We start from the raw sequence: 26,811 nt of genomic DNA, 5'->3' as shown, positions 1-26,811 counted from the left end.
CCCCTAGAATATAAGCTCCAAGAGAGTAGGCATTTTGTTTTGGTCTCTGCTCTACGTCTAGTTCATAAAATAGTGCCTTGCAAGTAGTAGGCACTCAATAAACATTGATTGAATAAATGAAACATGGAATGAGAAATGTACATCTAAATTTTTAAGCAACAGCTCTAACAATTGGCCTGAAATCAAATACTGATGACCACTAATGTTTATTTTATTTTCTCAATCCGCACGCCCATGATTTTGGCATTTTACCTCTTTGGTGAATTTGTTGCTTCTCCTAAAAAGGTAAAAGGGTGTAAGATTTCCTTGATAACCTTTTGAGTTATATGAACTCAAGCTAAACAGAATGTTACTCAAGGATCACAGTAACTGAACGTGTCAAAATAGTATCTTGCCTCTCTCTTCCTGTATCAGTCAGCCCCACAGGAAACAGATGGCATCCATACATTGGGTAATTTGACTAGAGTTTAACAAAGGTAGCATTTTCAAACTACAAGACAGAGTGCAGTAACTTGGGGCTAGCTGCAGCGTTTTCTGATGCCACTCAACTCCTGAAGGGTAAAGGGGAGGAAAGAGGCATAGGAGAGGGAAGGTTATTGGGACCTGTGGGAGAGCTGTGTGACAGGCCCCTTGGCAGAGGCCACCTGAAGGACCAGCAGCCCTGGATGGTGGGATACAACCAACCTGTGAGAAACTCTGCTTGGAGGTGACAGGGTGCTGAGGGACTAATATCCTAAGTTCTTTCTCCACCCTTCTTCTGATCTCTGGCTGGGGTTTCCCATTGACCAAACTAACTGGAAGCTAGAGAGCCCTGGGCTGTAGTCCATGTAAGCCAGCCTCTGAGGCAGGCAACAGGCGAGGAAAGGGTGGAGGGCAGATCCAGAGGGTAATGGCAGGCATCCAGCAGGACGTCCAAGTGCTATCTTCCAAACTCTAGACTAGTCTTCCACTTCTATGCAAGTGCCTTGTCATCCATTCTTCACATGGCAGCCAAAATAAAACCACCAATCTGTTCATGTTGTTCCCTTGTTGAAGACTGAATCATTCAACAGCTTTCTATTGTGCTTACAATTAATTCCAAACCCATTCTAGTGGTATACCAGACCCATGAGGGGCTGGCTGGTTTCTACTCACCTCTTCCCTGAAGCTTATACTACACATGTCCACCCTGGTCACTGCACCAACTCAAGGGGCTGCCACTTCCCAGGATGAGCTAAGTTCAATGTCCTCACCGGCTCTTAGCATACTCTTATCTCTCTGCCTGCAGCACCCGTTCTTCAACCCTGGACATGCTTGACTCATGTAGACACCATCACCTATGGAGGCCCTTCCTGTCCTCTTTGCCTAAAGGAAGTTTTCCATTCATTCTCTATCAGAAAATATTTCCTTCACAGCATTTATCACAAACCATAAATGGCTTATCTTTCTTTCTCTGTTGCCATTGCTTTGTTCAATCTGAACTGTAAACAAAACAAAGTCAGTTTCTTCTTGTTCACTCTCTGATCTTCAGAGTTCAGAACAATGTCTGGCCCAGGTGGTTTCTCAATAAATATTGGGTGATTGAGTAAAGGAACATTATTTTCAATGAAAATATCTTCCCATTTATGCAATAGTGAAAAAATAGCTTATTTGAAGTTTATCTCCAATGTATCTAAATATCTATCTCTTTAGTATTTGGGAGATCTCAAATATATTAATAATACATTCTTGAATAAAATATACTTACTAATGACAGAGTTGATTTTCTACAGCTCTGGCTGATTTTTTTTGCTGTTGTTTGTTTGTTTTGTTTTTCGTTTTCTTTTTTTGTGGTTGGTCTTGTATGCCTTTAACAAAAATTAAGCTAGCAAATGAACAATGCCCTTTCCCCAGTCCATAGTTTCACAGCAGAGCTAATTACATGCAGCTGACTTTTTGGGTGACTTATTGGAAGTTAGTGCTGTGTGGTCACAAGGTTTGTGCTATACAGAGAAAAAGACCTGGCCAAATTCCAGTTAAGCCACTAATTGGCTGGGTAAGACTGTGACAAGTTATTCAGCTTTTCTGTTCCACATTTTCCTCCTCTATAAAAGCAAGGATAATGTGGCCTAATTCCTAGAGTTGTTTTAGGATCACAGGTGATAACGTAGATCTTCTCTTTCCTCTGTGTCTATCACTTTCTTCAGTACAAAAATCTGCTCAAATCCTCCTTTTTTCCTCTCCGGCTGCTTCTTCATCAATACCGTCTCCCCAACCCATTTTATTAGTCTTTGAATCTCATGTCCATATTCTGAGAATCTTGCTGGAAGGCTTTCCTGTCCACACTTCCTTTATAATGTTGAATTCGCTCTCTGGTGGAAGCAGCCTGGAGCTTGATCATGCCCATGACGAATTGCAGACTCATCAGGCTTTTCGTTTGGCATCGTATTTGCCAGACAAATGTAGACAGCACTTTATGCGGTGAAGCACTTTGTTAGTACTTCGAGCCTCTAAGGGACAATTTGAGTTGGAAAAAAAAGGCATTGAAACCTTGTACAATACTCACCCCATTACACAAGAAAAACCAAATGAGTTTATCTGACAAAAAGGTGTGGGTATGTGTTTGATAGAAGAAGCCCAAGCCACAAGGTGCTCTCTCTACAGAGAATCAAGATGCACTGAAGTTTTTTGTCTTTTGTTTACTTCTTTTTAGTGAAATTTAACTAATACACTTTGAATGCATTCTCTGTGCCAGGTATTTTCTTTATTCTTTTAGATGAACTTGGAATGGTGAAGATTACAAAGTAAAAATATTTAGGAGTAAGTGGCTTTTACAAGATTTGACCAAAGAACAGAATGCTTTGCTGACACTTTGGAAATGTAAGGGTGGTATGTGTTTAATCGGGAAATACTCAGTTTCCAATGCATGCAATGTTTGTCTGGAACCTTGTTCCTTAGATGATTCAAATCAGTTCCATTCAAACCTGTATACTTAGCACTCTTGATAGGTACTGAATAAAACAAAGATACAGTCCCTCCTTGCTGGGACTTCAGAGTCTGGCTCATTGTTCCTTAATTTATTTAACCAATGTCTCTAAATTTCTAAATATAAATATCTCAGGCCCTCTTTATATGTTATTTGAAACTTTAAATAAGCTAAATTAAAGATAATTAAGTTAAAGCCCTGCTTTATTTTTGTTACCTATAACCTATACATTTATTTATGGCTCTCTGAAATACTGATGTGACTGATGATGTGAAATAGCAAACACTTGCTGATAAATGGCACAAGCGTGTCATTTATCAGTCAGCTTCACGTTTTGTAGAAACCGGAGGTTGCAAATTAGTGGTTCCACGGGTCCAATGCAGATCACAGAGTCATTGTCATCCTAAGTGAGCCAACATTTAAAGTTGAGATATTATCCATAGAATGCAGATTTTTGACTTATCTTAAAACATTGGAAGATCGGGTAGCTATGGGCCTGCATTCCCACCTGACAGCAATGGGATGGGACTGACTGGCTGCTGCCGCCTTCAGGGAGGACGTGTTCTCTTCTGTTGTCGTGCCCTCATCACTCATCCAGTAAACACACATGCCTGAAAATTGGCCTGCAGCATGCAACTAACTTTCCTGACTGCTGGAAAACACTTGAGTTTGAGAGTCCTGGTAGATTCCAGGGAGAGGAGATTGGAGTATTTTCAGAATACAAAGTAGATGGACCTTGAGGTATTGGTAGGATTTATATACTTGGAGAAGTGCTGAGAGGAGGTCATGCCAGAAAGGAGAATAACTTTGATGCTGAATCCCACCAGGTTTTTCTCTAATAATGTTTAAATTGCTGAAGGATGCAGATGATTTCCTTTTTTCTAATAAATGAAAGCTTATTTAAGGTTAAGACTCTTACTCTCTTGCAACCTTGCAATCTGATATACTTTCTTGAGAGGAAGGAAAAATGGAGAAGTTATAGTTAGCAAGAGCTAGGAATGGGTATGACTAAGGTTCCAGCAATGGGACACTGTCAGGTTTATGAATTCCATGAATTCATCAGTTAAAATTGTGTGTGTGCCTATGAGTGTAGAAAGGGTAAATGTTGAAAACAACTGTGTTACGGCAGCAAAGATTCAGATTTGCCACAGAAAATAAGGCTGACATTACCATTGAGTATCTCCCAAAAGCTTCTCATCATAGTAGTTGAACCAGTACTTTTTTTTTTTGAGACAGAGTTTCACTCTTCTCACCCAGGCTGGAGTGCAGTGGTGCGATCTCAGCTCACCACAACCTCCGCCTCCTGTGTTCAAGCCATTCTCCTGCCTCAGCCTCCCAAATAGCTGGGATTACAGGCATGTGCCACCACGCCCGGCTAATATAAAAAGAGTAAGAGACGATGAGTTTGACCAAGATACCTTTAAGAGTATGACTTCTGTCACCAAAGACACTCCATATCCTGCAGGATTTTTCTAAACCAGCCTCTACTCATATGTGAGATTCCCTCTGTTGATATCACGCTTAAGATGATATCTCTGAAAAGCCACTATTAGGATAACATTGTATCAATGAGTAGTATCATCTTTACATTTAAGAGCTGGTTTTCATTTTTCAGGTTAACTGGCCTTTCACTACCAGGCAGGGGGCCGAGAAAGAGTGCAAAGTGGGTAAAGTTTACTTTGTTTTGATATTATTGGAGAATATCAAATGGAGAAGTTTTCTTCTCCTGGTAAGGCCAGATCCGTTGTATAGCTTGATGTTTCCTTGGTCTTCAGAAGACTACACCATAAGGATTTATTTTTGTTAAATTGAAAACAGATCTCCTCCCAAAGGAAAAGCCCTTTTATTGATCCTGACCTTTTCCTTTTGCTGGGAAAGGCTTGTTGAGTTGCCTTTTAAACAACCAGAAATCACTGCTTTTCTTTTTTTTTCCTTGTAATCTTTTATTTATCCTGTTCACAGGCCTTACATACTTAAAAATAAATTTCCTATGGAAATTGTAAAGCAGCCTACTTAGTGAAGAGTTAAGGATAGAAAATCGTCTTAACAAATCACATGTATCATGTGTCGGAGGCAGGGCAGGCAGTTCAATACCTAATTGTCCCTGGCCTCACCCTCTTCAATTTTACTTTCTTCTTTTGTTTTCATCTGTATCTTGTGAGTTCCCACAAGAGGTACTTCAGAGTTTATTTCGTCTAGTAGTGTCATGAGAAAACTTAAAGCACTGACTTGGGATTATATTAGATTATTAGATGGAAGAATCAAGAAATTAATTTCCTTCAAGAGAAGAATGGCATGTCTGGCCAAACAGAATATTGGTTAATGTAATAGAACTCCCAGATGAAATTGGAGAGTGGATCGCTCCCTTACCTGGGGGATGTGAGATTATTGAATTCCAGATTTCTGTATAAATTAACATCCAAATGAGTGGATCCGCCCTCTGCTCTGCCAGCTATTTCTCTCCCTATTTGTGATTGTTCTGGACATGAATGTTTCTGTTACCCGCCAGAGGGCCACACATCTTCAGCCAGCTCTGCCAGAGAATAAAAGAATTAATGGATTGGAACCTAATCCATAACTCCCTAACTCCACAGCTTTATTTTTTTAATAGTTCATAAACTTCTTATTTTCCCCTTTAGCCTAGATTTCCTTTATGGTGAAGGAAAGGTTTGCCAGCCTTTGGATCTGCTTCATAAAAATGCTTTAAAAGACAATGCTGTGTTGTGTGAATGCCTGCAACTCACCTTCATGCAATATTCTAGAACTGTCCCAGAGTTTATGTCTGAATTTGTTCTGATATAAGGAACCCTGGAGTCAACAACACAACTAGTTCCAGATGGGTTAAGTTTTGCATTCTTAAAGACTTAGTAGGCCAATAAATATTGCTTCTCTTAGGGCTGTCGAAAGTAATGTAATTGGGAGCACGACAGATGCCTAATGGGATACCTAGAGATCTCTATTTTGAAATTTCTAAAGTGACATAATACAGTTTGTATTTTTTTCAGAATAACTACATTAAATGTCTGTTTTTCAGAATGAAACTCTCTGTGGGATCTGTTTTGGCATCTTTCTCTTCTTCTGGGTGATAGAATTGGGAGATAAACCAGTGACTGATTTCTTAAAAAGTTAAGTTTTGAGAAACATATTTTATAGGACACACATGCCTTACACCAAGCGCTCCAACAGCAAACACTCATGATTGGATTTGGAAACAGCAGCATTTGCTGTCTGAAGGGGAAACCTCCACAAGTGGAATGTATCCAGGGTTGTGGGTTCGAATTGTTCACAAAATAAAATGCAAAAAAGTAGCCATTGTTGAGAACTTGGAGAGGAAGTCTCACTTGGCACCCTTCACATGTCCTTTTCAATCAGACAGGGACTGGCCAGCACCTACTGACCCCAGTCGCCTTCCAGTTTCCACTCCATGGCCCTGCTGCTGCACAGAAGCCTTGGTTTCATGAGCTCCCTGTGAAAAATCGAATGCACAGTTGATTCTCCCCTTTCTGGGATTTCACATGTTATCTGTTGGGAAATAAAAAATAAGTGCAAAAGCAAAGTATGTTGTGTAATTTGTGTAAGTTCTTCCTGAAGTATGCTTTCTTTTTGAGGTGACCTATTCATTCCTCTCCATGTGTTCCCCCACCCCGAGTGAAAACAACCTTTTATTTCCTGATTACTGATATGTGCCTTTGGGATAAACTAAAGAAGAGAGTAAGAGTCACCTGAAATTTGAAGACTATGGAATACTAAAACTTTGCAAATTTCCCAACAAATGTCTCATTATGCATGTACGTAGAAAAACACAAAATTTTATAAACATTTTACATAATATGTGTACTCTTCCACCTGCAGCTTTATAACCTAGTTTTTAAAACCAAATATCATCTTCCTATGTTGATAAATATACATCTACATCCTCCACTTAAAAGACTGCATAGTATTCTATTTTATAGGTGTACCACAACTTACTTAGCCTATCCCCTTTTGATGGGCATTTAGATTGTTTCTGGTTTTTTTTATATTATAAAAAAACAATAGAATAAGCATTCTCATCCATATACATTTATGAATTTCACAAGTTGTTTCCTTCGGATATAATCCTACGAATGAATTTTTTTCATAAAATACAACCATTAAAGATTTTGAAAAAGTTGCTACCCTGCCTTTCAGAGAGATACTAATTTCTACTTATCCCATCTGTGTATGAGCATCTCCAATTCCTTAAAATCTCACCAACAGTGGGTAGTATAAAGCTTTCTCAACCGAAAAGGGACAAAAATATTTGTTGTAATTTTTGTTTGAATTTCTTTGATTCATAGTGAGGTTGGACATTATGCCATCATTGGCATTCCTATTTCTTCTTTTGGAAATTATCTATTCCTATCCTTTGCCCATATTTTGCTTTTTGGATTTTCCTTATTGCTTGCAGTGGCTTTCTGTAAATACTGGATATATGTGATTCTTATAGAAGCATCTGGAAAGGATCTTGTCAAAAAAATATTTGAGAAAAATGCAACATTAAAGTGAGAAAAATAATTTGGTGCTGTCTCACTCTAAGTATCCATTGAACACCTCTCTGTTCCTCAGTTTCCTCCTATATAAAATTAGAAAAGAGTAATCACCCATTTCTCGGATTTCTTCTGTTGTAATAAAGCCAGTAGTTATTAAAGTGAAGCATTTCACCCATGTTGCTTCCACAGTAAACACTCTGGTGTCTTCTGTTGTTCTAATCACTCTCAACTTACCTGGTTGGTGAGAAAGGGTCCCACCCTAGGGTTAGAAAGATGACTGAACAACACTGGACCAGTGAGACAGCAGTTTGTTAGTCACATATACTCACAGCCCAGGGAGGAAGGACCCTGAGTGCCACACAGGTCCACATGGGAGTTGCACTTGGGAACAGAGTGAGCAATCAGGGGATGTGGGAAGAAGGCTTTAGTATTAAGAGGGGTGGGATTATCCCTGTTTCTATGGGAGGATGCAGTTGGCTTGTCTGAATAATTCTGCAGGCTGGCAGGAAACCGAAATCCACTACTCCGGAATAAGAGGAATAAGCAGGAACCATGCCTGGTTCACATGATAGGGAGGGTTGTTTGGCTGGGGGACTTCATTTGCAGGAGCAGAGTTGGGAGGTGTATTAGTCTGTTTTCACACTGCTGATAAAGATATATCGGAGACTGGGTAATTTACAAAAGAAAGAGGTTTATTGGACTTACTGTTCCACATGGCTGGGGAGACCTCATGATCATGGCTAAAGGCAAGGAGGAGCAAGTCACATCTTACATGGAGGGCAGCAGGCAAAGAGAGACCTTGTTCAGGGAAACTCCCATTTTAAAAACCATCAGATCTTGTGAGACCGATTCATGATCATGAGAACAGCGCAGGAGAGACTTGCTCCCATAATTCAATCACCTCCTGCCGGGTTCCTCCCACAACATGTGGGAATTGTGGGAGTTACAATTCAAGATAAGATTTGGGTGGAGGCACAGCCAAACCATGTCAGGAGGGGAACTTGTCATTAGGTCATTTGAGGCCCTCCTGAATTTCTCCATATGTCAAAGCAGCACAAAATATGGGGGCCTTGATTTTAGACCTTATACTGCAACTATTTCTGAGAGGTGAGTCCTCTCAGAGTACTCAGAATTCAGTGGCCTCTTCTCAGTCCCCATTGCCTTTGACTACGTTCATCCTATGCACTCCTGAAAACTCTTCCTCCATTGCCCTCCATCCCACAGTCCTGTCCATGAAGGCATGAGTCAGATGGTCCCTGAGTGAGGCAACATGCCTTTGATCCCATCTCTGTTGTCTACTAGTTGTATGGCTTTGACAAAGTACATTACTCTCAGCCTTGGTTTTAATGAAATAGAGGTAGTGCCTACATCATAAAATGACATAGAAAAAGTTCCCAGTTTAGTGTCAGACTCATATTGGGCACTTTAATCTTAATTCTTTGTATCTTTCACTTGTTAATGTCACATGCAGACCATCTAAATTTGAGTATTAAGTAAGATTTGTTGCTTACCTTCTAGTCTTCTTTCTCTATTCCTTAACCCTTGGAGACATACTCACATTTACTGTGGCTTCAAGTTATGGCTTTAGGCAAATGACTCCCAAGTTGCATTTCCTGCACTGATCACTTTCTGGTTTTCTGGTTCCACGTTTCCAATTGTCTCCTAGAGATTTTTCCTGCTGTGTCTTATTCAGCATGTTTAAAATTTCCCCCTTCAAACCAGTACTTTCTCCTGACTGGCTTCCTTATTTGTGTTAGTGGTGACAATGATCTCTCTGTCATCTTGGCTTAATGCTTTTAAGTCACCATTAGTTCCTTCTCTTTCAGACACACAATAACTCAGCTGTTAGGGGCTGTTGGTGTCTTCTCTCACAGTAGGGCTTGAATCCACCCTTTCCCTCCATCCCAGACATCAGTGCCTTTGGAGCTGGAGAGTTGTGCTAGGCTCCTAGTTGGTAATGTCGGGTACCCACTCAGAAGCCCAGAGTTGGTATGAAGATTATTTTAAGCTGAAGACATTTGGGATTCAACAGATGCAGAAGAAAACCATCTCAGAGCTTCTCTTATTTGACTAATAGCAGAAACTTCTGGGAAATGAGGCTTTCATAAATTCCTTCTTCAGGGTGGCTTTTACTCCTAGGAAGGAGACTCAATATATCATAAATATCCTCTCTGGGGGAGTTTTATAGCCTTGAAGAAGACAGAGAGACCACTCGTACCTGGATGAACAAACATTATTACAAACTTTCTTATCTCTCATTGTTTTTCCTGTAGAAACCTGCTTATTCTTTCCAAAGAGGTCTTTTCTCCCACTCCTTTTTCCCTACAAAGGTAGTTATACATTTGCCCCTCCATATCTGAGGTTCAATTAACAGTGGATCAAAACTATTTGAAAAAAAGAAAATTGCATCTGTGCTGAACATGTATAGACTTTTTTCTCTTGTCATTATTGCTTAAACAATACAATGTAATAATTATGTAGCACTTAGATTGTATTAGGTGTTATAAGTAATCTAGATATGATTTTTGTTGTTGTTGTTTTGAGATGGAGTTCACTCTGTTGCCCAGGCTAGAGTCCAGTGGCTCAATCTAGGCTCACTGCAACCTCCGCCTCTCGGGTTCAAGCATTTCTCCTGCCTCAGCCTCCCAAGTAGCTAGGATTACAGGCGTGTGCCACCACACCTGGCTAATTTTTGTGTTTTTAGTAGAGATGTGCTTTCACTGTGTTGGCCAGGCTGGTCTCGAACTCCTGACCTCAAGTGATCCGCCCACCTCGGCCTCCCAAAGTGCTGGGATTACAGGTGTGAGCCACCGCGCTTGGCCTAGATATGATTTAAATTATACAGGAGGATGTATACAGGTTATATTTGCTATTTTATATAAGGAATGTGAACCTGGATTCTGGCATCTGATGGAGGGCGAGAGAGGGTCCTGGAACCAATTCCCCATGGATACCCAGGCAAGACTGTATAAGCCTCTAACTTTAACCATTTATTGAGTTACTTCTTTTGTAAGCTTCCATACGCACATAAATAAACTTTTCTCCTGTTAATCTGTGGTTTGTCAGTTTAATTTGCAGGCCCCCAAATACCTAACATAAGAAGATAAAGGAAAAGTTTTTTTGTCCCCAACACAATTACCTTGCCTGCAAACTTCCTTCTTATCTTTCCAGTTCATCCTATCTCCCACTCTCTAATAAGACTTTCAGAGTTTCAGCTCTGATCACATTTTCTCTACTCCAAAGCTTCTAATGGCTCCTCGGCACCCAAGTTCCTCAGCGTGGCACTCAAGGCCCCCAGCAGTCTAGTCACAGCTTACTTCCTAGCATCAGCATCCTTAGCATTCCTATAATAGATTATATCAAGTTGATTTGTTTTTAATCCCCAGGGCATACATTACACTGAGATGCCCTTGCACATTTTTTTCTGTTTCTGTTTTTACTCTACCTGGGATACCCACCTTTCCATTCTCAGTGTTTTGAAATCTTAGATTCATCATTCAAATCCTGGCATTGCTAAGTATATAACCTTGAAAAATCACCTACCTCTCTGAACCTTGGGTTCCACATTTGTTAATGGGGATAATATTATCAAGTTACAGGGTTGTTGTTGAAAACAACTAACACAGGACTTGTGTCATGAACATGCATTGAATTGTCGTTGATTCTGTTGCTCCTGTCACCCCAGCTAAAAGTAATCTTTGCCTTCTCTAAATACCTGCTTTGTTGCTTATAACAGATTTATTTAATTTTTTATTTTCTTTCATATTGCCCTGTGCTGTGTTATGTTTCAAAATGTTCTATCTTCGCTAACTACACTGAAAGTGCCTTGGAGTTGGGTATCAAGTACTGTATTTTTTTATTTATTCAGCAAAAATTTATTGGGCATTTTGTGTTTCATGGTGTGCTAGGGGCTGGGGATACAAACATGGTAAAGACTTAGCCTCTGCCATCAGAAAGCTTGCACACTATCTAATTATGATTGAATGCTACCTAGACTACTGTTGAGATAAGCTCAGTGAGAGCCCTGAGAAGGGATACCTGACTCAGCTCAGAATTCAGGATGGCATCCTGAGGAAGTAATGTCTAAACAGATCCGAGGAATGGCAGGAATTAGACAATTCCAGGCAGAGAGGAGCAGTGCTGCTAGATTAGGGAGGAAGGGCATTCAGTGCAGAGAGAATACTCACATACACAGAGGGGAAGTAGAGCATTTTTTTTTTTTTGTGAATTGGAAGAACCAAAGAACTGTGATCTTAGTTTTAAAGGAGAATTCACAGGAGATAAAACCAGTAAGGTAAACTAAGGCTGAATCATGAAGGGTTTTTGAGTTCTTTCTACTGTTAATCATGCCTGGTTACAGTGCCTATATCTGGTAGGTTCAATAAATGCATGTCTAGCTTTTATAAATAGTGAATGTACATGGTTCAGTCTTGGAGCATTACAGTCAAGGAAACTCCATTTGGCAAGAGAATGAAGTTTCAAAATAGCTGAACTCTTTTACTTGTATTTCTTATATACTAAAACGGAGAGCCATATATCTAATTCAAGCCACATTTATTAACAAACAAACATACAAACAACCCTCAGCCCCTACCCAGTAGCATATCTTCACACTGATGTCTCTTTCTTATACCCTACAAGTAAAACAGAAACAGAAAACATTTTATCTCCTCCACCAGCTGACACCTTCCGGCCCCTCCTTGTGCTTTCCTCACATTCCCTCCATACCATTGCTCCATCCCTCCCTTCTTACTCTCTCTTCCTTTCTCCATTTCCACAAAAGTCCAGTGTGACTGATTGGCAGACACTGAGCTGTTCTCAGGTGACTGTAGGTTAATAATGATCGTCCGAACACATGTAAGGAATGAATGAAGCATTGTGTGGCGGAACCAAAGGCCGCTGCTGTCACTCCTGAAGCCCTGTGTGTGGTAATTGGGTCTACCTCAGAAACTCATCCTTTCATTTTCAAAATAAATGTGTTCATCCAGTGTTATGTTTCCCACCCCACCTCCTTCAATTATCTCTCCCAAATCTTGAATCATAAACTTCTGGAAAGCCATGTGAATAATTTAGATGCTTTTATTACTCATTGCTTAACTCCCTTTGGGGGAAATGAAGAGAAACCTTTGTCTTTTGCTGCTTACTCTCCTGTGGACAGAGACCATGTCAGCTTCGAGCGATAACAAAGATTGATGACCACAGGAGCTGTCACTGCGGAACAGTTGATTGACCCAGAGTTTTGATTAACCAAAATATTGTTTTAAAAAATCAGGTGCAGTGCTAATGACACTAGAGTAGAAATTCAACATTTTACCCACTTTGACTGAAAACTTGCTTGTTATCATCTTTCTTGTCAATGCTGAATGGTGAGCATTTTCTTCCCTGCCTATTTAATGGGTTTCCTGTGGAGTCTTATGCAGAATTTGTCAATTCAAGTATAAAGCTATGATCACTCAGAGTACGTGGTGGTACCTTGCTGCTGGGGATGAGGGAGTACAGATGCGTTCAGATCCTTTTTAGTTTGGTCTTTCTAAATGTTTTTACTCAGCTTCACAGAATCAGGAATTACAGTTAGTACCACTCTTGGGCCATTGGATGACTCTGGTATATTGGGTTGGTACCAGAGTAACTATTGTTAGAATATGTCAATGTGACTACATCACCTCTAGCACCATACCATCCAAGTCCAAATTACCATCCCCTCCTAGACACCTGTGACCTAGGAGGTCTAGACTACTTGGTCTACCTGGATCTACCTGGATCTACTCTGTGTCCCCCCAAAATGCCAACTCTAATCTATATTTTTTCAAAGCGTAAATCTGATCACATCAACTACCACCATTATACCCTGCTTAAACATCTTTAAATAGCTTTATGTTGCTGGAAATCTTTGAAGTGCTCCACAAGGCCTTGCATGGTCCCTACCAACTCTCCATCTTCATCACTCTATTCCTTGCATTCTCCATGCCAATCTCACTGGTCTTTATTCAGTCCTTATGTTTACTGCTCAGCCTCACTGTAAGGCCTTTGAGTGTTTGATTCCCGCTGCCTATGATGCTTTTCCCCTGGCTTTAAATGTCAGCTCAAGTACTGTTCCTTCTGAGACAAATTATCTGCCACCCCATATCTAGATGAACTCTTTGTAGTAGAGCCTCCTAGTACCAAAATACTTCTTATACACCTTTCAGAGGGTCAGTTTTATATTTGTGAGATCTTTTGGTTAGTAGCTTCCTTTTCTCTGGACTTGCTTTTCCCCCCCTTTTTGTGGAGAATGGGGTCTCGCTATATTGCCCAGGCAGGGCTCAAACTCCTGGACTCATGCTGTCCTCCCGCCTCTGCCTCCCTAAAAGCTGGGATTACAGGTGTGAGCCACTGCGCCCAGCCCCTCTGGACTTCTAAGGACAGGGACTATGGTTGTTTTGACTCACCTTGATATCCCCGTCACTCAGCACAATGCTTGGTGCTTAAAAGGTACCTAATAAATATGGATTACATGATTGGCCAAATAAATAAATTCAATACAAGTTTAATCAGAAGATGGGCCTTACCTTGTCATTGAGGGATTTATCTAGTTAAGAATTCCAGATGAATCTCTATCAGAAGAGCCAACAGAGAAAATGTATTCAGATGCAGGAAGGCTAGAAGGCAGCCTGTAGCAGCAACTACACCCATTTCACTCTGTATTCGGTCAGGCAAGTCTTCATTAACAACTGTTCAAAAGGCAGGACACCATTGATGGTAATGGTTTTGGTTAGATGTGGGAACAATCTCTCTGGGACTGCAGGAAGGTTGTTCTACTGTTACAGGGCTCACAACTATAAAGTGTAAATTATTCTCTCCTGTTTCTCTGTTTTTGAGGGACTTGTCATGGATCCCCTATTAGAACAAAGTTGTGGACACTTATTAGCAAGTTGTGTATAAATGAGCTTTCGTTGTTTTCACTGATCCATCCCAATTAGTTCCCCTACTTGTCTGCATGCTATCTGCCTAAGGAAATGTGAAATATCTTATTTGCAAGGAGAGATGGAATTCTTGTGCATACAGGTTTTTTTCTTTTCTTTTCTTTTTTTTTTTTTTTTTTTTTTTTTTTTTTTTACATTACTTCCAATTTGCAAAGGAGAGAAGTAAACAGTTTGCACAGGGAAAACGCGTTTTTCGTCAGTAGCCTGCTATGGACGGCAAGAGAGAGGAGCTTTACCAGGCATTGAAATAGTAGCTTTTGTGGTCTCAGGTCAGAGCATCGCTCTGTGTCTCTAGGCAGATTTGGTTTAAGGCCAAAACAAATAGCCCCCCTTCCTTGGGTTCTGACCCCTGGGGGCAGAAAAGGGAACTAAGCTAGTCCAGCTGCCACTGCAGGGGAAGTCATTGTTCTCTCCAACCTTCTGGGAGCTCCAAATAATTAACTGTGCAAAGAGCAAGTTGGAATCAGAATTCTCCTCCAGGGTTTTCTGTGTCCAGCCAAACAAAGCGAGCTGAGCTGAGAGACAAATAAACCCCGTGAAAGAGAACCAGTGCTGAGTCTCCTTTCTCCTTCCTTGCTTCAGTTCTGGTCCCCTGGACCTGTGTCCTCAGCTACCTCATCTCTCTTAATTCCTCCAGGCCCCTCATCATGTGTAGCCAGAGGGAGTTTTTTCTTAATGAGAAGAGCCAGCAGGCCACTCTCCAGTGGAAGGTTGGTGCTTTGGGACTTAGAAGGCTTGGCATGTGGACAGAAATCTCCCTTACTCTCAGAATTTCTGATGTTTTCAAAGAGAAGCCAGAAATCTGGACTGTGGTGTGAAGTCATCCAACTTTAAAATGTTTGCTCTATGTTTTGTGTTTATACACAAGGTGCAGGCCAAACAAAACACATTTTTCCTACCTCTGAACTAGACCATAAGCTTCCTGGAGGTGCAGATTGTGTTGATCTTGTTTGCTCTGGTATTACCCAGGACCTAGCGCAGTACCTGCTGCATGATAGCAGTTCAACATCTATTGACCTGCATCCCTAGGAGACTCACTCTGCTGTCATTCCCTTGATATTAATGACAATAAAGTACAACAATAATTAGATCAACGACTTTTTACTGAGCACATGTTAAGTGCTTTATATATAATTTGATCTGCATTATGACCTTAGAAGCTGTGTATTCTCACTTTGCAAATAGAGAAAGCAGCTCAGAGCCTAAAAATGTGACCTCAGCCAGTTGCCCAGCTGCAGTGTAGATTCTGATTCAAGCAGCACTGTGTCCGAAGCCAGGGTTTGCAATCCTAATGCCACAGTGCCTCCCCCTCTGTTCTGCTGATTCCCACCAGAGGGAGCAAGGGTGAACTCTCCTAGCGTTAGCTCTTCCAAAAGGGAGAACCAAGCCTGGGTGTTGTCAACTTGCCTTCAGGGCAGACCTTTGAAAGGATGAATATGGTCAGTAGATATTATTTTCCTTCTGCATAGCATTGAAAAACGTTCCTACTTTTCCATCTCCATCTCTTTATGAGGAACTACTCTGCAGGGGACTTCGATAAGTTGTGATTCTCATGGTATACTGTCATTTGATATCCTTAAGCGCTACAGAACAGTCCATATTTAGGCATCTTCTGAGGACTCAGGGGCAGTCTGAGCTGAGGTTCACAGAGTCATTGTTTGGTGTCCTTAACTAAATGCAAAAGTGGTGACTCATTACCAACTTAGGATACAATCAAACGCATGGGTTCCTAAAAGCAGAATGCTGGTTGTAGCCTGCTGGTCATGAAATACATTTTTTTTCTTGTGGTGCAAATACTTTATTACAGGTAGTGAAGTGTTAGAACATTATTCCATGAGAGACACAAAAGCCTAATTTTACAAAGTGGGGTAGCTCTCTACAATAGCTACCATTTGATGGGCTTATATTTGTTAATGGTCTCAGCTATTGGGAGAGACTTTTAATCAGGAGAAATGGACAGTAGGAATGAAGAATATAGACCTTCAGAAAAACTGAACATGCTCTTCCCCTGCTTTCTATGTGGACAATGTCTCAATGTCTCTTTTGATTTTTCCAGGCTATCATCCTGGTGTGAAGCCCATTTACTCTTTCACTAAATTTTTCTCTGATAGATGAAGGTTTTGCAAGCTGGACTATTGGAAGTGAAAAGTAGCTTTTTAAGGAAATTCATTGTAATTAGCATCATAATTTCACTTACTGAGGCATCATTTAAGAATTTTGCACTCATTCCCTCATGTGGTCCTTTCTAAGACCTTGTGACACTCCCCTACTTCCCCGCTATTTTACAGATGAGGAAACAAGCTCAGAGTGCCCCAAATCACACAGCTGATAAGTAGCAATGTCTGACTATTGTTTCAAGTACGGTTCATGCATCAGAATATCCTGGGAAACTTCTAAACATTAAGTAAAGCTTCCTGAGTTGCAACCTTCTGACCTGCTGTCTTAATTGGAGGGGAGCCTGGGAATCTATTTTTCAAAAGTCCCCCAGGTCACTGTGATGTACAGTCAGACTTGGAAAACATTGCCATATATTATACCATACATTATATCTGGTCCAACACAGCCATCCCCACTTGTGCCTGAGAGCTACAGAAAGTGCTTTTCAAAGGAGGTACATTTTGCTAGATCCTAATGAATGGACAAGAAGGAGAAAGAGAAAGGGCATTTCAGGCAAAGTGACCACAGGCAAAAGTCACAGAGTCGAAACTGGACTTGAAGTGCCTGGGGGGACTGTTACAAAGTCAATATGCCTGGGCAGATAGTGACAGATGTAAAGTGTGTATTATCAGTTGAGTCCGAGTGGTGTCTGTCTTGGGATGTCCCAGCAGAATTGGCTTCAGCTGTGGAGCACAAAACACCTTTCTCATTGGTCAGTTTTCTTGACAGCCTGCTTCAGGGCATCCTTACCTGCATGCTTCTGCCAGACCACTTGCTGAAGATGATCAGGCAACGTGCTGACAGCTCAGATAGGGTTCCTGTCTACAAACTCCTTAAACTCGATTGCAATAGGGTCAGATCCACTGTCAAAAATGATAGTGGATGAGAAATAACTTGGCACAACACAGTAGGTGCTGAAACAGAGGTTTGAGGTGAAATTAGGAACTCTTTAGCTATTTTGAGGAGCTGGCTAGAAATCAGAAGGTTTTCCTCCCACCCCAGAATGCTCTTGCAAAAACAGGCGGATTCTTGAAGGGAGGAGGTTTGTTCATTCTCTGTTAAAAAGTACGTGACTTTGATAGTTTAGACCCAGCAACTTGTCTTTTCCCATTAATTCTAGGCTACCAAAATATATACGTCCCTGGACTTTTTTTCTGGGTTAATATTGATTAGAGGAGTAGAGTGAATGCTTCTGTGATGGTAAGATGGGAAGGCCACAGAGCCAGGAACCATTTGCCTCAAAACAAAAAACAAAACAAAACAAAAATCCACTTAGAATGTTACTCCTAGGAATTGGTTCATGGTGACTAAACTCATCAACATAACCCCAAGTGGCCCAAATGGCCATTTTAAGCACTACCTCTATTCAGTTTCCAGGGTACCTGAGTTTGAATTGCCTTTAGTCTCATTTACAAAAGCTTTGTCCTCATTTCCTTAGAAGGTATTTTGCTGAGTAAGGACTGGTTTAAGAGATGGAGGAGGAGGGAGGAATGGGAAATTTCAACTGGGAAAAATAAAAGATGTTCTAGAGATGGATGATGGTAATGGTTGCAAAATAATATGAATGTACCTAATGCCACTGAACTGTAGACTTAAAGATGATTGAAATGGCACATTTTATATTACATGTATTTTACTACAATAAAAAAATCATAATAAAATGGAGAGGCAGCAATATCAATATAACAATGCTAACAGCTATTGTTCTTACAATTTTTGCTTTGTGGTAGGCATTGTGTTCAGCACTTTACATAAGTTATTTAAGCCTTTTAACAAATCTGTGAGGTAGGTACATTGATTATCTCCTTTTCATAGAGAAGGATTTGAGGATTGAAGGGGTTAATGAATTGTCAAGGGTCACATAACAAGCAAATGGCAGAATCTAGATTTAAAACCAGGCAGTTTCATTCCAGAGCTCTCTCTTTTGGCTTATGCTCTTAGGCTAAACCACCTCATAAGATTGTCCTTTGAGTCTGAGACTCCCTGCACCCAGCAATAAACAACTGCAGCAAACATCTAAAATGAGTCAAAATTACCAAAAATTCACCTTATCAAATGTCAGCAACTTTGATACATGTAGTATTCTTTTAATAACAAAGAGATATGCTCTGATTCTTGCCTGTCTTTACAGTTCACCTCTCTAATCAGATAGAAGGACATTCTATTATTTATTGGAAAGACGGTTACCTGAACATTTCTCTTTTCTTTGATGTGAAGTTGTAAAATGCCACTTTCCACTTAAACTTGTGAGCTTCTCAGGAGCAGGAACAGTATCTTTCTACATGGCAGATAATAGGTGCTCAGTAAAATTTTTGTCTTAATGAATTTCCAGTGATAATGAAGGTATCTATGTAAGTTTTCCTAATAATTAGGGGGCACTATCTGGGTGTATGGCTCATTAATTTAGATCCTGCAATGTACATTCTGAAGGATAAATTAGAGATTCTCAACTGGGAATAATTTTGGCTCTTGAGAGACATATGGCAATGTCTGGAGACTTTTTGGTTGTTATAATTGAGGGAGTATGTGTGCTACTACCATCTTGTAGGTAGAGGCCAGGGATGAACATCCTACAATGCACAGGACAGCCTCCACAATAAAGAATCATCCCACCTCAAATGCCAATAGTGTTGATGAAACAGAAGAGTTCCCTGGCCCCACTCATGGGGCATGCGACAGGGGTGCGGCTCTCTGTTCAACCACCATGAACTCAAACCCCTTGTGGGAGAGGGAGCACACAGATGGGCAGGTGCAGGAGCAAGAGTGAGTGCTTTGGGCTCCAGTCCCATGGTAGTGTCTAGGGGTGGGTGCCTGTGGCCCCAGTGTTACAATGCTCTTTTAGCTCTGCCATCCACTGATAGCTTAAGTGTTAACCAGCTCAGTGCTCCCTCTGCCTTTCTGCAAGGGCAGAGGGCCAGTGTGACAGCTTTCTGTATCCCAAGCTCTTGTCCAGCATCCTAGAAGAATTGGGTCACACACAGGCTTGAAGGATGCATGCAGGGGTTTTATTCAGTGGTGAAGGTGGCTCTCAATGGGATGGATGGGGAGCTGGCTGGGGGATGGAATGGGAAGATGATCTTCCCCTGGAGTTTTGGCTGTTCAGCGGCCAAAGTCTTCTCCGACTGCCCCCAGCTGAGTTCCTCTCGGCGTTCAGACATTCCTTCTCTTCTCTCTTTCTCTCTTGTGTCATTCGTCTGCTTTTCTCCTCTTCTCCTTGTCTGCTCCTGGAGCCTGGGGTCTGGGATTTATATGGGTAGAGGATAAGGGAGTGTGGCATGCCGAAAGGCAACCGTTTGGGTACAAAAACAGAAATGCCCCACTTAGGGGCCGCAGGTCTCCAGGCTTGAGGTTGGGGCCTTTGCCGGGGAACCTCCCTCTTCTACCCAGTATTTCCTTGTCTTCTGTCTGTATCACTGGGGAGAGAAATTCTGCTTTAGAGGTCTTATTCTCTCATTCATTCATTTCACATGTGTTTATTATCTGCATCCACTTGGTCAGATGAGCAAGACTGCTTGTCTGTGACCACACAGCTAGGTGGTACAGATCGAGCACTTGAACCAATGTCTCAGGGATAGCTCTTCTTCAAATGCATCAAGGTGGCCTATGACAGCCTATTACTGATTCAAATGCCATCCTTGTGGTCACGGTAAAGCAGGTCCTTCTGAGACAGATAGGACTCTGAGCCTGTGCTTGGTACCTGGAGCTGATGGAAAGGGCAGTGATCTAAGACGGCCTGTTTAGGCTGCAGAAAGTCCCTCGGCTTGGACTCCCTGAGCTCTTGCTCATTCTGCTGAGGCAGGGACCATTTCGGGGCCTCCTGTGTATGCTACATTCCATTGCTGGGCCAGTTACTCTTCACTGAACTGTAATACTGTCTCATCCACCTTGTTTTCACAGGGCCCTATAAGCCATATTATGGACTTTGTTGAAAGAATTATCATGTTCGCACAGCTCTGTGTTTGCAGTAGGCTTAGGACTCTTTTCAGATTTGAGCACTGGCGGTCTTTCATGCGATCTGCTTTTCAACACACATCACGTGTTCTCCTCCTCCCTTTCCTGTCCCGGTCGGATCCCTTGCTGCCTTCTGATTATGGTCTGCCTCAGTATGCAGAGTCCCATAGCCGAGCTTAACAGGTACTCTACAATTCTCAAGGTGCTAGAGTTGATGGATTTTAATCAGGTGAGTGCAGTTTAATGCAAATGCTCCTTTAGCCGAGGTTCATAAAATCGGCTGCTCAATATTATGGTCCCAAATATTAGTTCAATGCTCATGACTTATGTAAATGGCTTTGCTTTGGGGTTAGGTTAGGGGAAAATCAATAAAAACCAGCTGGAAATGGAGAAAGCAACTGTGTACTTACATTCCATTGTGATGTAGCCCCGCTCCCACCCCACAATACCTCACACTTACCCTTTTTGTTTTTTTGCCAGCTCACTTTTCTCCCCCACATTTAAGGTTTCACAGAGATATGAAAAGCCACCCTGGTTCCTCCATCTATTAAATGGGAAATGCATATGAACAAATAGAAGAATTGCACCATACGATGCAGCTGAAATACAATGTTATCATCCTTCCACTCTGAACATTTCTCAGGATGGTTTATGTCCCAGCAGTTAATGGCTTGCTATTGTTGGTGTACCAACACAATGCTATTAGCAACACAGAATTCTCAGGCTTTCTGTTTAGACTGTCTTCATGTAGGCTAGCCAGAATTTAGATATTTGTAAACGGAATTTGAACAGTGGCCTTTCTTCACAATATAAAATTCAGATAAGTGTAACTGGTCATGGCCCAACTCTTGTTTATTAATTAAGGCTTTATAATATGGCACCATTTTTGGAAGCTGCAGCTTATGCAAAGAAGAATACTAATTACATTCTGCATTTTCTGTAATAATGGGGCAGTGTTTTGGACAATGCAGTTTATCCAGACAATGCATCCGGCTCATAATGTAGTTTATTAACAAGGAGGCTCTGAATGTTTCATGGGAGATTGATACAGCTGTGAAAGGGTGGCATAAATAATATTCCTGGCCAGGCTGGGGGCAGTGGCAATATGTTGCATGCTGTTAACCTCCAGAGGTCTCCAAATAGCTTTTATGTATGCCTGCTATATATTTGTTGACCATTGCTGGATACAAAGGAAGCTAAGTGATCTGGGAAAATCTATTTGGTAATTTTCTTTTCCCATTCTCTTAGCACTTGCTGGGGCTTTAAAAACAATAGGCCTTTGCATTTGTATGGATTGTTTTTCCTTAGGCTCCAACAAGAATGTTACTTTAATATTGTTATCATCATGAATTTCTTATAATGGTCATTTGTGAGAATCAGAATAGGCTACCATTTTTTTTCTATAAGATATTTTTCTTATTGAAATAATTCACATACCACAATGTTTATCCATTTATAATGTGAAACTTGGTGGTTTTAGTATAAATACAAAGTTGAGTTGCCATTACCACTATCTAATTCCAGAACATTTTCATCACTCTGAAGAGAAACCCCTAGCCATTAGCAGTCACTGTCCTTCCTCTCCTCCTATGTCCTGGTGACTGCCAATCTACTTGCTATCTCTGTGAATTTACCTATTCTGGACATTTCACATAAATGGAGTCATATGTTGTGTGGTCTTTGTGACTAGCTTTTCTCACATAGCATAATGTTTTCAAGGCTCATCCATGTTGTGAGATGTAACAGAACTTCATTTCTTTTTATTGCCAAATAATGCCCATTGTGTGGATATGACACATTTTGTTTATCCATTCATTAGTAAATGGAAATTTAAGGTTTTTTTCCCACATTTTGGCTGTTAAGAATAATGTGGTTATGGACTTTTTAATTTGTTTGTGTGTGTGTACTTGTATATTTATTTCCTCAGAGGTATATACCTAGGAGTAGACTTGCTGGGTCACACGGTAACTCTATGTTTAACTTTTTAAGGAACTGCCAGATGCTTTTTGAAGCACCATTTTATAATCCCACTTGCCAATATGAGACTTCAAATTTCTCCACAGCCTAGAAAACACTTGTTATTGTCTATCTTTTTGATCATAGCCATTCTAGTGAGTGTGAAGTGGTATCCTTGTAGAGCTGATTTGCATTTCCTTCTTGACTAATGATGTTCAACATCTTTTCATGTGATTATAGGCCATTTGTATTTCTTCTTTGTGAGCTACCATTTTAATCTCCATTTTATAAATGAGGAAACAATGGCACTGAGAGGAAACAAGATTTATTAGGGTACCTGCATGAGGTAATAGCCCATCAGTATTGGAATTTAAGTTCTCTCACTTAGCTATGCAAAAGCATAGACATTGAGTACCTAGTAATAAAATAAGCTATAAGTGATTTGCATTTAGTCTTAACTTTTTTATTTACAAATGACAGAAACCTAGCTCTAACTGTGGCTTAATGAAAGTAAGAAGATTTTGGCTTGCCTATCTATAAAGTTAAGAGCTTTTTGCCTCCAGAATGATAGGATGCAGCTTCTCAAAGATGGCATCAGAAATATGTCTCTATCATCTCTTAGATTTCTTTTCGTTGGGTTGGTCTCACGCATAGGCATGGTCTCACTTTGTAGTGGTTAGATGGCCGCTAGAAGCTCAAAGTTTTTATCTTACCAGCTCAGAATGCCAGCAAGATTTTTTTTTTAATTCTTCCCTTTCACAATAGTTCCTTCAGTAGTTCTCAAATCTTAGCACTGAGTAGTATTGGACTGACTTGAATTAAGGATTGGCTCCCTGAATCATTCATCGGTGAAATACATTGATTGGTCATTTGCTCATTCTCAGTGGGGAGTGAAGTTAGCTCCATCTACACCATCTGGAGTCAGAACTGGAGAAGGGGATTGCCCAGAGGAAAGTGAGGATGATGGTACCAGCACAATGAGGAATGCATGCTAGCGCAAGTGAAACTCATAGATGTCCATTGTGCTATGCAGTTTTTTCCTTGGGCCTTGATCATTTATCATTCACTGGTTTCTTGTCTGTAAATTTAGAAAAGATACAGGCTCTCTGAAAAGTAATTTTTGGTCTCTTACAAGTGAAGAGTTAATCAACCAATCCACATTATTTTCTCCAGTACTGAGAGATCATTTGTTTTAATAAATACAAATAAGGTTTCTTATAGTTAAAGTTAATTGGCTTTTCATTGTAATTCTTGATGCTGGTCATTTTGTGTCTGAGTTGTTCCTAATTGCTTTGGTTCAGAGTCTGAGAAATGAAATAGCCCCTTGACTATAACTGTAACTACAATTATAACAATTTATTTATTTAAATCAGCAATCCCTGCAAAGTCATTTACAGTTTGTTTATTTCAGTATGTTTTACAAGGTGCAACAAAAGCAGCCTCATCACATAGCAAATCTTTCTTACAGGATTAAAAGTTAATGGGTAAGGTAAGTCTGGCATAGGCATTAAAGCGGAAGCATTGTTTCTTCTTGACTGGTCAACTTTAGAGACAACTTTTCCCATTCGAAGTTATCTATCCTCTAAAATATACAGAGACTGAGGCCAGGTGGGATGGCTCACACTTGTAATCCCAGGACTTTGGGAGGCCAAGATGAGTGGATTGCTTGAGCTCAGAAGTTTGAGACCTTGGTAACATGGCGAGATGCCGGTGGTGCCATGCCTGTGGTCCCAGCTTCTTGGGGGCCGAGGTGGGAGGATCTTCTAAGCCTGGGAGGCAAAGGTTGCAGTAAGCTGTGTTGGTGTCACTGCACTCCAGCCTGCACTCCTGCACAAAGCAAGACCCTGTCTCAAAACAATAAATAAATTAAAATATAGAGAGACTGAGATGCAGCAGCAGTTGTATGTTGTTCTCTGGCTTTTGGATAATAAATTGTATGCGTACCTTCATATGATAGGATCTTCAGCTCTCATGCCAACTCTATTTCTTAATAGAAATAAACAAGATGGACACGATACATCTAGGATACCATGTTAAAATGGTTTCTAAGATTGCATTCAGCCTTAGAAGAAAAGAACGTTGTGATCACTTAATGATGTCTGTCACAGGCCCAGGAGAGTGAAACAATGGCCCTTGCATTGTATATTTTCCATCCCTGCTTACATCTTGAAAGGAAGTCCCAATGCTGAAAGTTTGCAGGATTGGGACAGTTGCTTTGATACTTCAGACCAACAGACGGATTCTTCTTTCATTATTCAGATAAAGTGTTTTATGTTGCCTGTCCAGTTAAGTGTTTTAATCCTCAAGATTACCTTAACTATGGAGACTTGACTTAGACTTAATATTTTGATCCAGAAATGCATCAAGTATAGAATAAAAACTTCTATCCTAGCAAGACTAGGAATACAAATATTTACTCAAAGTATACATGTACTGTCTGCTGGGTGTGCAACATTCTGCTAAGGGAATGTGAATGTGGCAGGAGACCAAGGGTCCTCAGCATTAGAAATCTATAGTCCAGGTGTAATTAGAGAAAGATAAAGGGCTCACCAATGGACCACAGAGCATACATACTAAAGGCTAAAAGAGTAAAACAGTTTGGTAATGAGGAATGAAGGATAGAGTGATCTAGGGAAAATTATATGGAGAAATAGTTTCTTCAGCAACGTCTGAAAGGAAGTGATGGGCATCGGTTGGTGGAAAGGATGGTTGGTTGAGGTGGGTGTAGTGGTGAAAAAGACTAAAAGCTACTGACCAAGGAATGACATAACCCAGAGGTCTCGATCTGTCAGCTCACTGGCCTAAAATAAAACAAAACAAAACAAAAACCACACAAATAAAAAACCAGATGTGTGCTACACAGGAATATAGAAATAAAATATATTGGAACAATAAAAGATTTCAAGCAAAAATTAGAAAATACTAGAAAATCTGGAAGTTTCACATAAAATGCAGGTTTTCTTACTTTTCTGTAATAACTGAAAGATCTGACAACATTCTGCCTGAATTCCTAGTTGGCAAGAAATGGCTGAGAGGGAGTAGCGATTGCCATGATACATGAGTGGTTTGTCACAGTCTTCACCTCTCCCTGCAGTCTCCCAACACTGAAGTCAAAGGTTAATTGCTCTCTAGCATCATGCTTGCACTGTTGAGACTGTTCATAAAAACTTGTCCAGCAAAGTTTGAAAGATGAAAAATACATTTTCAGAAGTCTTTGTTAAAAAAAGATGGGGGTGAGATAGGATGGGGAAATAGTGCATTTCATATGCAATCAGGCCAGGCGTGGTGGCTCAGGCCTGTAATCCCAGCACTTTGGGATGCCGAGGTGGGCCGATCACCTGAGGTCAGGAGTTTGAGACCTGGCCAACATGGCAAAACCCCGCCTCTACTAAAAATACAAAAGAAATTAGCCAGGTGTGGTAGCTCGCATCTGTAGTCCCAGCTACTTCGGAGACTGAGGCAGGAGAATCACTTGAACCCGGAAGGTGGAGATTGCAGTGAGCCGAGATTGTGCTGCTGCACTCCAGCCTGGGTGACAGAGTGAGACTTTGTCAAAAAAAAAAAAAAAAAAGCAGGCTTTGCAGACGCTGCCACTGCCGGGAGCACCCTACTATCAGCCATGGTCAACCCCACCGTGTACTTCCACGTTGCCATTGACACCGAGCCCTTGGGCCGCGTCTCCTTCGAGCTGTTTGCAGACGAGGTTCCAAAGACAGCAGAAAACTTTCGTGCTCTGAGCACTGGAAAGAAAGGATTTGGATGTGAGGGTTCCTGCTTTCACAGAATTATTACAGGGTTTATATGTCAGGGTGGTGACTTCACATGCCATATGGCACTAGTGGCAAGTCCATCTACAGGTAGAAATTTGATGAGGAGAACTTCATCCTGAAGCGTACAGGTACTGGCATCTTGCCCATGGCAAATGCTGGACCCAACACAAATGGTTCCCAGTTTTTCATGTGCCTGCCAAGACTCAGTGGTTGGATGGCAAGCATGTGGTCTTTGGCATGGTGAAGGCATGAATATCGTGGAGGCCATGGAACACTTTGGGTCCAGGAATGATAAGGCCAGCAAGAAGATCACCATTGCTGACTGTGGACAGCTCTACTAAGTTTGACTTGTGTTTTCTCTTAACCACCAGACCATTCCTTCTGTAGCTCAGGAGACTACCCCTCCACCCCATTTGCTCGCAGTATCCTAGAATCTTTGTATTGTTGCTGTAATTCCCTTTGGGTTCCATGTTTTCCTTGTTCCCTAGCTGGATTGCAGAGTTCAGTTTATGATTATGAAATAAAAATTAAATAACAACAAAAAAATGCAATCAAGTGTA

At 40.9% G+C, this 26,811-nt stretch overlaps 1 protein-coding gene and 1 pseudogene across 9 annotated transcripts in view; both read left to right on the top strand.

Annotated features, from left to right (window-relative positions):
* FHIT (fragile histidine triad diadenosine triphosphatase) overlaps positions 1–26,811 on the top strand; it is a 1,510,123-nt gene that overhangs the window by 498,139 nt on the left and 985,173 nt on the right. The window lies entirely within an intron of this gene.
* On the top strand, positions 26,101–26,724 carry LOC109026107 (peptidyl-prolyl cis-trans isomerase A-like; annotated as a pseudogene).

The sequence above is a fragment of the Gorilla gorilla genome, chromosome 2 (assembly GCF_029281585.2).
Source record: "Gorilla gorilla gorilla isolate KB3781 chromosome 2, NHGRI_mGorGor1-v2.1_pri, whole genome shotgun sequence".
NCBI lineage: Eukaryota > Metazoa > Chordata > Mammalia > Primates > Hominidae > Gorilla > Gorilla gorilla.
This window is presented reverse-complemented; position numbering and strand designations above follow the sequence as displayed.